The sequence below is a fragment of the Eurosta solidaginis genome, chromosome 1 (genome assembly GCF_040869045.1).
Source record: "Eurosta solidaginis isolate ZX-2024a chromosome 1, ASM4086904v1, whole genome shotgun sequence".
Lineage (NCBI taxonomy): Eukaryota > Metazoa > Arthropoda > Insecta > Diptera > Tephritidae > Eurosta > Eurosta solidaginis.
In genome coordinates, this window is record NC_090319.1 from 317467103 (window position 1) to 317480516 (window position 13414).

General features: G+C 38.9%; 1 protein-coding gene across 13 annotated transcripts in view; it reads right to left on the bottom strand.

Annotated features, from left to right (window-relative positions):
• Positions 1 to 13414, bottom strand: part of tws (protein phosphatase 2 regulatory subunit tws) — a 129418-nt gene that overhangs the window by 106147 nt on the left and 9857 nt on the right. For 6 of the 13 annotated variants that reach the window (XM_067761703.1, XM_067761701.1, XM_067761702.1 and 3 more), the window contains exon 2: positions 12362 to 12535. The exons of 2 other annotated variants lie outside the window; for them this stretch is intronic. The gene's annotated coding sequence lies outside the window, so the exon portion shown is untranslated. Of the gene's footprint in view, positions 1 to 12361; positions 13046 to 13414 lie in introns of those variants that run through there. 5 more of the 13 variants (XM_067761697.1, XM_067761700.1, XM_067761698.1 and 2 more) reach the window with 4 other exon arrangements.

Below are 13414 nucleotides of genomic sequence, written 5' to 3' on the forward strand. Positions count from 1 at the left end.
GTTAACGAAATTTGTACAACAAATTAGGTAATAAAGGAGAAAGGAAACAGAAAATTTGAGGAACACGAATTAGAACAAGAACAGTAATAACAAGCAGTATGAAATGCTGTTAATAATGGCAATAATTATTGTTACCACCAGGAGCGTGCGCAGGAATTGTCCATGGGGGGAGGTCGGTTTGAACATATGGAAGCTCATAGTAAGCATCCGTTATTGTCAAGACTAGTTTTGCGACGAAAATTAGTAGAAACGGGAGTAAAGAGAAACATTTACCATATTTATTGGCTATCAGTCAACAAAGGCACTCTTCCACCTACCACTTTTTATGAAAAAATTCAGTCGTTGTAAGCCCATGTGGGGGGGGGGGGGGGGGGGGGACTTGGTTGCACCCACAAAATCTCCCCTTGCACACGACCATGGTTACCACCACCGTTACGGAAATGAAGGAAAAGGAATAAATGAAAAGTTGAGGAAAATAAAAGAGGAAAACTAACTCAGATATGAGCTCTTATACACACCAGGAGAAATATTTATGGAGCGAATATATGTAAGTAAAGCATGCCAAAGGAAAAGAAGAAAGGACAAGAAATAGAAAATAGAAAGGACCTTTTATAACAGATATTCCGTACTAAATTTAGTGTTTTCATACAACTTCTATTCGTAGTTATTGTTTTCGGGAAAAGTTTGAGACTATTACGTGATTATTACGGTATTGCCTTCGGCATCATTTTTGTACGAATTTGGTTATTATTTTGGGGAAGTTGAAAGTATTTCGGAACCATTTCGGATTTATCGTCAGGAATTTTAAGGATAATTGTGGAATGGTTTTCGGGACAAATTTTACGATTATGTCGACGTTGTTTTCGGGATAATTTCACGACAATTTCGAAACTGTCTCGGAACTTTTTAGCGACCATTTAGAGATTTTTTTCGGATTTATGTCAGCACTATTTCGAAACCAATTATTGGCTTCGGACAGGACTTCCATTTCGAAACGGATTCGTCGTAATTTTTTTTTTGTTGAGATTATTTTTAGACTGTTTCGGGATTGTTATCCAGATCATTTCAATATCAATTTTGGGATGGTCTTAAGACAATTTGGACATCGAAAGAAATGCAATTTGTATTCTGTTTTGTTGGGTAAATTTCTCACCCACCTAATTATATTCCTATAATTTGATTGTAAAAATTTTGACCTATAGTATTATATGTTAATCTAGTAAATGGAGAAGATAAAATTATTGGCAGATGATACTGTCAACTGTAAATTATTTTTTCCCATATATGTAGTTCTGAGGAGGAGTAGGAGGGTGGGGCCGTGTGTAGAAGTCCACGAAAGTGGGGAAAGCTTCTGACCGCCATTCACCTGGGAATGGCCAGAGCGATTCTTTTGCATGCGGTTCAAGCAGCTCACTACTGCCGGTCGCTTGCGGCCAAGTATCCTCTGGGTAGCCGCTAAACACCCGTTTAGCGGTGAGCTAATGTGAGAAGGCGACAACCTGGCTAGGCCACTCTGACATAATCGGTTTAAGGGCTAGCCGGGGGAGATTTCATCGGCAGCGTCTGTACACCTCTAGGTGCGGCTGCAAGCGGGCGTCTGTCTTGGAGCAAGCGGCTTGCTATATAAACGTGCCAAGTAATATTTTCACCCCCGCTGAGCGGGTTGTGCGCTGGGCTTGGGACCCGCCACGTAAAACCATACTCCAATGAAATATAACAACAAGCCTCGGATAAATACACCTTCTATTGATGACGACCATGGCAAACGTTTGAAGGACAATGAATTGAGGGCATGCACCTGGAACGTCCGCTCCCTGAATGGGATTGGTGCAGATGCCCGGCTGGTTGATGTCCTCGTCAAAGCAAAATCTGACATCACCGCCATCCAAGAAATGCGTTGGACGAAGCAAGGAAGAAAGAAGATCAAAAATTGTGACATATATTGGAGTGGCCATGCGAATAAGCGCAGTTTCGGCGTCGGATTCGTGGTGGGAGAGAGACTTTGTCGCCAAGTGCTGGCGTTCACGCCTGTGGACGAGCGTCTCGCCGCTATTCGAATAAAAGCAAAATTTTTTAATATATCATTCATCTGCGCCCATGCGCCGACAGAGGAGAAAGACGATGAGGTGAAAGACACTTTTTATGAACAATTAGAACGCACATACGAGCGCTGCCCCCGTCATGATATAAAAGTCGTGCTTGGCGACTTTAACGCCAGGGTGGGCAAAGGAGGTGTTTTTGGCCCTACAGTCGGAAAGTTCAGCCTACACAATGAAACTTCTCCTAACGGACTGAGGCTGATTGACTTTGCCGGTGCTCGAAACATGGTCATATCAAGCACGAGGTTCATGCATAAAAAGATACATCAAGCTACATGGCTGTCTCCTGATCGAAATACTCGCAATCAGATCGATCACGTTGTGATAGACGGACGGCATGCCTCCAGTGTTTTAGATGTGCGAACGATCCGAGGACCTAACATCGATTCGGACCATTATCTCGTTGCAGCCAAAATACGCACCCGCCTCAACGCGGCTAAAAACAAGGAACAAAAAACACAAGGAAAGCTAGACGTCGAAAAGCTTCAATCACAACAGACTGCCAATGATTTCGCAACTCGACTCTCACACCTGCTCTCTGAGGGCACAACTCATCCTGAAGGAATACAGGAGCAGTGGGAGCATATCTCCAAAGCACTTCATACTGCCGCCGAGGAAAAAATTGGTTACCGGCGGCCACGAAAAAACAACTGGTATGATGAAGAATGCCGCGTTGCAACCGAAAGAAAAGACGCTGCCTACAGGGCTACGTTAAAAGCGAGCGCGACAAGAGGAGTGTGTGAACGCTATCGTGAGTTGAAAAGGGAAGCGAGACGCCTTTTCAGGAAGAAAAAAGCAGAAGCAGAAAGGCGTGAGTGCGAGGAGCTTGAGCTGCTAGCCACCAGGAATAACGCCCGAAAATTCTACCAAAAAATACGGCGACAGACGGAAGGTTTTAAGACCGGGGCAAACTCCTGTAGGAATGAAAACGGCGACCTTGTAACTGATGTCCAGAGAGTGCTTAGATTATGGAGGGAACACTTCTCTGCTCTCCTAAATGGAGGCAGCAATTCACCGCGCAGAGATGAAGAACCCGATCCCGCAATCGATGATGATGGAATATATGTCCCCCCGCCCGATTATGACGAAGTTAGAATAGCAATAACCAGATTGAAAAACAACAAGGCCGTGGGCGCTGATGGATTGCCTGCGGAGCTATTCAAGTTCGGCGGCGAGGAGTTGGTAAGGCGCATGCAGCAGCTTCTTAGCAAAATATGGGCGGACGAAAACATGCCCGACGGTTGGAATCTAAGTGTTCTTTGCCCAGTCCACAAGAAGGGGGATACTGCAAAATGCACCAACTACCGTGGAATCAGCCTTCTTAATATCGCATATAAGGTCCTTTCAAGTGTATTGTGCGAAAGATTGAAGCCCACCGTGAACCGGCTGATTGGACCTTATCAGTGCGGCTTCAGACCTGGTAAATCTACCATCGACCAGATTTTCACAATGCGCCAAATCTTGGAAAAAACCCGTGAAAAGAGAATCGACACACATCACCTCTTCGTCGACTTTAAAGCCGCCTTCGACAGCACGAAAAGGAGCTGCCTATATGCCGCTATGTCTGAATTTGGTTTCCCCGCAAAACTTATACGGCTGTGCAAAATGACGTTGAGCAACACCATCAGCTCAGTCAGAATTGGGAAGGACCTCTCCGAGCCGTTCGAAACTAAACGAGGTTTCAGACAGGGTGACCCCCTATCGTGCGATTTCTTTAATTTGATGCTGGAGAAAATTATACTAGCTGCAGAACTTAACCGCACTGGAACAATATACTATAAAAGCGTGCAATTACTGGCATATGCTGATGACATTGATATCATCGGCCTAAACACCCGCGCTGTTAGTTCTGCTTACCCCAAGCTGGAAAAAGAAGCGGTAAAGATGGGTTTGATGGTGAATGAGGACAAAACGAAGTACCTGCTGTCATCGAGCAAAGAGTCAGCGCATATGCGCCTTGGCAACCACGCTACTGTTGGCAGCCATAATTTCGAAATAGTAAAAGACTTCGTTTATTTGGGAACCAGCATCAACACTAGCAACAACATCAGCACTGAAATCCAGCGAAGAATCAATCTTGCCAATAAATGCTACTTTGGACTAGGTAGGCAATTGAAAAGTAAAGTCCTCTCTCGGCGAACGAAAATCATACTCTACAAGTCACTTATCGTACCCGTCCTGCTATATGGGGCAGAAGCATGGACCATGACAACAGCAGATGAAGCGGCTTTGGGAGTGTTCGAGAGAAAAGTTCTTCGAAAGATTTATGGACCTCTACGCGTTGGCGATGGCGAGTACCGAAGAAGATTTAATGATGAGCTGTACGAGCTATACGCAGACATCAACATAGTCCAGCGAATTAAAACGCAGCGGCTGCGCTGGCTAGGCCATGTTATGCGAATGAAAGATGATGCTCCGGCCAAGAAAGTGTTTCTATCGGAACCCGCCTATGGAAGCAGAGGTAGAGGGCGGCCCCCACTCCGTTGGAAGGACCAGGTGGAAAACGATTTAAACTCCCTTGGTGTGACCAATTGGCGCCGGTTGGCGGAGCGAAGGATCGACTGGCGCGCCTTGTTGGACGGCCATAACCGTTTAGACGGTTAAGCGCCAATTAAGTAAGTAAGTAAGTTCTGATACCAGCTACTTAAAATTAAAAGCTTATATTTACTTCAAACCGAAACTAAAAGAACTGCAATCATATGCTGATTTTTAAGCTTTCATTTCATGTCTTGAATTAAAAAGAAAGTGACTTATATCATCTCTTCAAAATAAATTTTCCACGAACGACACACAGATAATTGCCAGTATTTGATAGAGCTATCTTTAAATATATTATGCACATGAGATATATCTTGTTTACAATTTAGGCCCGGTTTTTCAGTACAAGTTCAACTCAGTTTGTCAGTTAAACTACGCTTAAACTTATTCTGCAGTTTTTCAGTCTTCTTTAACTGAAGTTTAAGCCAAGCTTAAGCGGCCGATCTGCCAGGGTTAAACTCTAGTTAACCTATAAGTTATTTGCGCTTTTACGAAAGGGCGTCGAATATACCCAACAAGCATTCGGGTTTAAGTACCATTAGAGCTCATGTTGATAACTAGGCATATTTCTAAAATCTCAAGTTATTTCGAAACAGTGGCTCAACTCGATAATCACAGCGTACTCAGCTAAAGTTGGAATTTTTTATAAAGTAAAAAATGTCATTCCTTAAGTTGGAAAAATTTAATTAACAACTTGTGGATCTCTAACTGAACTCAAACGTAAGATTTCATACTACAGTATTTTCACGAAAATAAAATGTATATATATTTCATTATAATAAAATATAATTTTTTTTGATTAATTACGCATCATTACTGGTGTTGGTTTCTCACAATAAACAGCTGTTGGTTTTGGTGGTACCACCTTGGAGATTTTTTTCAACTCCACCTCAACTCGATATATAATGTAGGATATCAACTAGAGAAATGTGTTGAATATTCATTTGAGAACTGTACATTTCTCAAAATCTCTCGAAATTAGGATAATAATTGGAAAATATTAATGACGTTGGAAATCAACTCGAAAACTCTTAATTTTGAAAAATTTCTCAAAGGTTGGTAGTGATTGGAGAATGAAGTTCGATATTAACTCGAGAACTATCTGGTTTAAGAATAATTAAGTAATGATGTTGGATATCACCTCCGGAACTAGATATATATTTCGCTGGAGAAATATTTTCTCCATGTCTGTTGGGTAAACAAAATCCAGCTGTTGGCGTATATACAAATTATCTAGATAATAAAAAAACCAATGTTGCCGCACAAAACAGCTATAGTAAAGTAAAAGAAAATAAAATAAAAAATAATAAAATAAAATGAAGTAAAATAAAATAAAATAAAGTACAATAAAAGAAGAAAAGAAAAATAAAATGAAGTAAACTAAAATAGAATAAATTAAAATAAAATGAAATGGAATAAAATGAAACGAAATAGCGTAAGATAAATAAAAATAAAATAAAATGAAGTAAGATGAAATATAATAAAATAAAACATATAAAATTAAATAATATAAAATAAAATAATATGCAACAATATAAAAAAATAAAATAACAAAATAAGAATAAGATAAAATGAAATAAAATAAAGCGAAGTAAATATAAGCTTTTTGCAAAAGTTTTACATATGTATTAGCGATATTTTTCATTTAATATTTAAAAAAAACTACAACGTCATAATTGAGTATTAGCGACGCAAAGGTGAGCATTATAATAACTCAAATATACAAAAAAAGTTATTGATGTACTAGTATATATGTAATAGTTATAGCAATCATTAGACTATATAAGCTTGAAAAATTTGACATTTTGTCACTCTTAGTACGAATTAGTGTTTATTAAATCAAAATTGATTTGCATGCCATGAATTAAGCTTTATGTCCACATATTAACATTTTTTTTATACTTAGGTATTAAGTACTACTAATATTTGTTCACATGTACATTAGAACATGTGTACGACTGAAAAAAAAATTAACAAACAAATCGATATGCAAACAAAACAGCAATATTAACAACAGCAACAATGCCACGTTATGCTGTTAACCTTGACTTGTATGTGATCAATGCTGAATGACTATTTATTGAATATAATTTGACGAATATGTGACGCAGATCTTGAATCAAAAGGAGAGGATGGATAGAAGGTGCCGAGCTGGCACATTTTGTGAGCATTAAGTGAAATAATTTTGAATTTTGCAGATGTTCTAAGTTCGTAAATGGCGGTAAAAGCGAATTCGGCCATGACATAAGAACAGCTGATTGGTTGTCCTTGCGATTTTCGTAGAAAAATTCTAATACTTTTGAAGTTAGTTAAATGAAAACACGAATATTTTAATCTTGATTTGACATTATGCTGAGCGGCGAATTGAGGTCGAACTCGCCTTGCCTTGGAAGTTTGGTTGAATTCGCTTTGCCATCACCTTGTATGGATTCGCCTTGCACTAAATTGAGTATGAATACTGTCATAGTCTTTTTGATGCAGCCAAGGCGAGTGTTTTCAAAGTACCAAGGCGAACTTAGTAAAAGTTGGTGTTATCCAATCAGCAAATTGCTTGTTTTTGAGACAAAATTTGGTAGAGCCGAACGTCAGTAAAACGAATTCAACCATAATTTCCTTTTCATTTAACATTATGCTGTACGGCGAATTGGGTTGAATTCGCTTTGCTATTACGTTACACAGATTCCTCTTAAAAGCAAAGCAAGGCAAAGCGAATTCAAGCATTTTGCCGTACAGCAGAATGACAAGTCATAAGAAAATGTGCATTGATTTCGATTAACTGACATATTGCTGTACGAGACGTTGTATGGAAAATATTCAAGAAGAAGCAATTAACTGTTAGGATAACAACACCTGGTACTGAATTCGCTTTGGCAAGGTGATATCACAGCAAAATCAGTAATAATTCGCCTTAGAAAAGAATGTTATAACAAAAGAAAATTTGCGTTATTTCTTTTTGCGTTTTTTTTATTCCTTGTGTTGGTAGAAAACTTTAGGGAACAGAAAATTATCTGTTTTTAATACATAATAAAAGCCAAGGGAGTCTAGTTTCGGGTAGAACAGATTGTTATAAACTCATCTGGGAACCTTTATCGTACAGTTCAGTTATGGCGTTACTCTACTGTTGCACTCTTCGATTCTAACTTTTGAACGAGGTCAACTATGCTTTTATTAGAAATATTTCTCATAAGAAACCCGATCTTAAACGGATCCACACGCACAGCCTTTTCTCGACTTCAAATCAGATTTTAGCAGAATGTAGTTTCGTTGTTCGTAGTGATAGAGAAACTTGGTCACTAAATATTATCGTTCTGTCGTTCGCGCATGTTTCGTCCTATCCACATACAGGTAAAATGCTTTAATAACTCATTCATCTGCGAAGCAGAATGAAAATATGGGGAAGAATGTATTCTACGACCACCTGGAAGGCACATACAAGTGCTGTTCCGTGATTGATTTACTTGAAAGGCGCCCAAAATATGTTCACATCCAGCACCTGGTTTACGCATAACAAGCTAAATGGGTATTCCCCGATCAAAAAACAAGCAACCATAATGATCATGTTGTTAACAAACGGATGGCATGTTGTTGTTGTTGTAGCTTCGCCCCATCCAATAGGTGTGAGCGATCAAATTGTCATCAATATCTTCTAACGGCAGTTCACGGAATCTTGCTGTTTCAACAGTGGTGGACCAGGGGTGTTAGAGGCATTGGTTCCACAAAACAATTGAAGAGATGTTGGTGTCATGTGGGGACACATTGCAAGCAGCGCATACATTTTGTATGTCGGGGTTGACTCGGGATAGGTAACCTCTTACAGTATCCAGATCGAAGTTGAGCTAGAGTGACTGGCGTTTCCCTAGGGAGTGTGCGTTCCTCTTCTGCAAGTTTAGGGTATTGTTCTTTGAGTACAGGATTCACCGGGCAATTCATCACATAGAGGTCCGACGCCTGTTTGTGGAGTTCACTGAGGACCTGCTTGTGTTTCCTGGCTTCATACGGCTGAGTTCTCAGGTGCCCTATTTCCTCATAATGCTTACGGAGATGACTCCTTAAGCCCCTGGGCGGTGTTGGTTCATCAATCAGATGTCTGTTGGGATGCTCAGGTTTCTGGGTTCTCAACAGGAACTGTTTGGTTAGCATTTGGGATCTAGCCCGATGCAACCATCCCTTGCACGTGACACACTGACAAGAGTATGATCGTCCTAAAAAGATTCTTTTCCGGCAAACGCAGCAAAACCATTTCTCAGGACCGAGGTCGGGATACGGACCCGGATTGTGTTCGATACCTTCCCGGAGCAGGAGTGTATGGCGTAGTCCCGCTGCAAGGAGCTGCTGGGAGGATGGCAATTTGTGGGAGGGACACAACAAATTAAATTGGGTTACACTGAAATGACAGTCCTTGCTCGGGAAAATCCCGAGTCGCTCCGGTACATAGAACCGACTGCCTTGGGAAGCGAAACGGATGGCATCGCACGCTCTAGTTCCAACCAAAATCCGTATTTGACTTTGCGGGGCTAAAAGAATAAAAAAGTCGAAAGTTGGACATCGCGGAGCTGCAACCGAAAGATACGGCCTCCTAGGGAAAAAAGCATCTGCTACTATGACCAATGTAATGTTTCAACCGAAAGGGCGCTGGCAGGGAACGAAGGTATCAAGTCCGGGGCGAACGAGTTGCGAAAAGCAATATTTAGATGATAGATTGCCATCGCTAACGATGAGTTGGTAAAGAAAGCGTTCATCAACTTCTATGTAGAAAGTGGTCTTACAAGTGCATACCTAACGATTGGATTTCATCAGTGCAAATTCAGTTTTGGTAAACATATCTTGGAGTAGGTTTTAAGTTTGCGCCAAATCTTGGAAAAAACCCTTTCAAAAAAGTATTGATGCATTTAGCCACTTCATGGATTTTCTATGCCCACAAATGGCGCCAAAAGGATATATGTAAGAATTGTGTTTCCCCGCAAAATATTTACGGCTGTGTAAGATGAGGTTCCGAACTACACGCGGCCTCAGATAAGACTCGCTATCGTTCGATTTCTTCTGTATGAATTTTAAAGTAGTCTACCGAAATAGGCAATGTTATGCGTATGAACAAAGGTACTCCAGCCCAGAAGGTATTCTAAGCGGCTGAATTTTTGGGGAAGCCCGTACTCTGTTGGACGAAGTGTGTCCTTTATACGGACCAGGAGAAAAGCGATTTGAGTTCCCTTGAATTTTTTCAATCGAAGTCTCACAGCGGCTCTCGGCCGTGCGCCCTGCCAATTGCGATGGTTGGCAGGTCACATTTTTAAATTGAAACAAGTAAGGAAGTCTAAGTTCGGGTGAAACCGAACATTGCATACCCATCTGTACACTTGAAGTGCTGTTGATGTTTGTTTTGTGTGCTTAATAGTGTTACAAGGCGGCGCAATAATACATATACATAAGGTTCTTTTCTGAACCAGCGGCGGATTTAAGTTTAGTGGGTCCCCTGGGCACCAATGATGTGGAGGTCCTTGTAAGGGATTTAAAAGAGAAATAAATAAAAAAAACGTGTATATTATATTATTTATTACCTGCAATCATGGGAAGCGTTTCCGTGCCTTTTTTCAGCGAAACATTTTATTATATCGTCAATATTAATATCACGTACAATGTCACGCTCCATGCTTATAATAGTTAAATGATTCAATCTTTTTTGAGTCATCGATACTCTCAAGGAATCATTGACTAAATTTAATTTGGAAAAAGACCTCTCTCCAGTGCAGTTACTTATCAATAAAGTTAAATAAATTCTTAAAACCATTTCAGTATTCGGGAAAGTCCTTTTCAATTATCAAGGAGTACATCGCTTGACCTTTGGTGATCCCAGCTTCAGGTTCGAATTCAAGCAATTCGGAGCAAAATTTTTGGAATAAAAGAAATTCCATTTCTAATTAGAGAACCCCGTACTCTGTAAATATTAAGTAACTTTTTAGCACTCTCTGCTAATTCACATGGAGTCAATTTATCGAATTTCGATAAAAAGACAAATCTCGATTCAACCATCTTGTATGCCGCAATTCTTTCATTCAAAGCGCTGATAAAATTATCGACTAACGGTATAAATTCTAATATTCACTGGGAGTAAAATCAGAATTTTCTGCATAGCCATAATCGAGAGGATTCAATCTTACATTTCATATCATTTCAGATTTCTCCCGTGCCTGTTACAGGTTAAAGGGTTAAGAGTTTGGGTTTACTTATTATAATTTATTAGTATTTTTCCCCCGCCTGTCTGAGCCCGGCAGGGCCCCTTCTGAATTTCAGTCTCGGACCTCACGCAGTTTTAATCCGCCACTGTTCTGTGGGGGCCACTATCTTGTGGGGACGAAGTTTGGGAACGTACCCCAAGTGCCCTTATGTAAATCCGCCGCTGGATTCTGAACTAATTTTTCTTCGAGTTGTGGCTCCCGAAACATAGAAAATTGCTTAGTGTTTTTTAACTTGAAATATTTCAATATTTAAAAATAATTAAGTTACCTTTTTTAAATGAAATTTTTTTAATCTTTCAAAAAAACTAAATTTTATAATAAAAATAAATTTTGTAAAATTAACATTTAAAATAAATAAAGAAAAATATTAATAAAATAAATAGTTTTTTATATTAAACTATAGTCCATAACCGTTTTCGTTAATTTTTCTTCAAAGCATTCTTTATAGTAAAGGCAACCGCTCTGCCGAATTTTGTTACGATAGGTTTAACGATTTTTTGATTTATGATATAATATTTGTAAAATTGATTTTATGACAAGTGGGCGGTGCCACACCCATTTTAAAAAAATTTTTCAAATTTTTGTCAAGTGTCTCAATATGAGTCCGCATTTCAAAATTCTAGGTGTATTATTTACTAAATAATCAGATTTTTTGTGTGTTTCAAGATGTTTTGTATATATAAAGTGGGCGTGGTTATCATCCGATTTCGCTCATTTTCAATACCAATCTATTCTGGGTCCAGATAACTAGTGTACCAAATTTGGTGAAGATATCTCAATATTTACTCAAGTTATCGTGTTAAGGGACGGACGGACGGACATGGCTCAATCAATTTTTTTTTCGATACTGATGTTTTTGATATAAAAAAAAAAAATAAATGTAAGGCGCGATAACCTCCGAAGAGATCTAAGGCCGAGCTCTCTTCCAATTTGCGTCGTGCTCCTCTTGATTTTTCCCTACAAATTGGCCGGACGGGACCTACATGTTTTATGCCGACTCCGAACGGCATCTGCAAGGCAGATGAGTTTTCACTGAGAGCTTTTCATGGCAGAAATACAATCGGAGCGCTTGCCAGACACTGCCGAGGGGCGACCCCGCTTAGAAAAATTTTCTTCTAATTGAAAAATCTTATTTCTAAAATTTTGATGTTGCTTTGCCCGGGAGTTGAACCCAGGGCATACGGTGTGATAGGCGGAGCACGCTACCATCACACCACGGTGGCCGCTATGTTTTTGATATATCGAAGTCTATATCTATCTCGATTCCTTTATACCTGTACAACCAACCGTTATCCAATCAAAGTTATGTGTACAAGTACAGCTGGGTATAAAAAGTATTTTGTTTATCACGAGAAAACATTTTTCTGATATTTTTTGACCTTATCACAGAGAAAGCTGTTGAACTTCGGAAGCTTTGATAGCTATTACCAATATAAAAATACACAAAAAAGAAATTTATATACATATGTAAATATCAGCTTCGTTACTTACCGGCTTTAACTAAGCAACTCGGAATCGCGTTATAGGAAGCTGTGCGGCAAGCTTCTTTATCGGCAAAATATAAGTTGCGTTTTCTATTTGTTTACACTAAATAATTTTAATAAATAATTTTTAAATTGAATGCAAAAATCATTTGTGTTTGTGTTTTTCATTTTCTTCATAGGGCTGAAAGCGAGTCGTTAAAAATTAGCACTGTTTGATAGTTGGGAACATACCTTGCACGTACAAATATACGGACATACAAATATATGGACAAATGTATGTCAATCACATTGCATCTTATACACTTTCAAGGCTTAATACGGTTTTTTTTTCTTTACTTTTTGCGTTTTTATTTGCTATGATTATTTATTCGTATTCATTTCTTCTTAACATTCTTGGAATTTTAATTTTGTTAACTGTGTGTCAGGAACTAAAATAATGAATGTTTTAAAGCTGGTGTAGGCACTTAACTTGGTCTTTATTATTTTTTAAATAAATTTTTAATGTTTTTTATTTGCAGATAAAACATTCATACATATTTATGTTAGTTTTCGTTCGGGTTCTTAAATTTGTTGCTTGTTCTTTTCTTATTTTGGTTTTAGCTTTTGGAATTAGAAGACACTTCCTGGCATGTCCGAAAGTTTGTTGTGAAAATTTTATAATTTTATTTAATACGAAAATAATTTTTCTATCTGGACGAGTCAAAATATATGAAATGAAGCTTTTTGTTTAAAGAAATTTATAAATAAATACTTATAGCTCCGACACATAAGCAGTTTTTCATATAGATGAGTTTAACACAACCGTATGCATTATGAGTAGATTGCACGTATTTTTATGGAGAACCGTAGAATGAGCGACAATGGCGCCATCTGATATTGAAAAGTAGCCATCTCCCAAATTTTAGCTGCAGACATTGGTGCTTTATCGGTAACCTTATAACAGCTGATTCGACCAACCTTATGGGAATCAATGCAATCGATTATTGGTGCCGCTAAGGTCGTAACCGTATCGTAGCCAACCAGTTGGTTTTTGGTTTACCGTCGTAACGATAAACAGCTG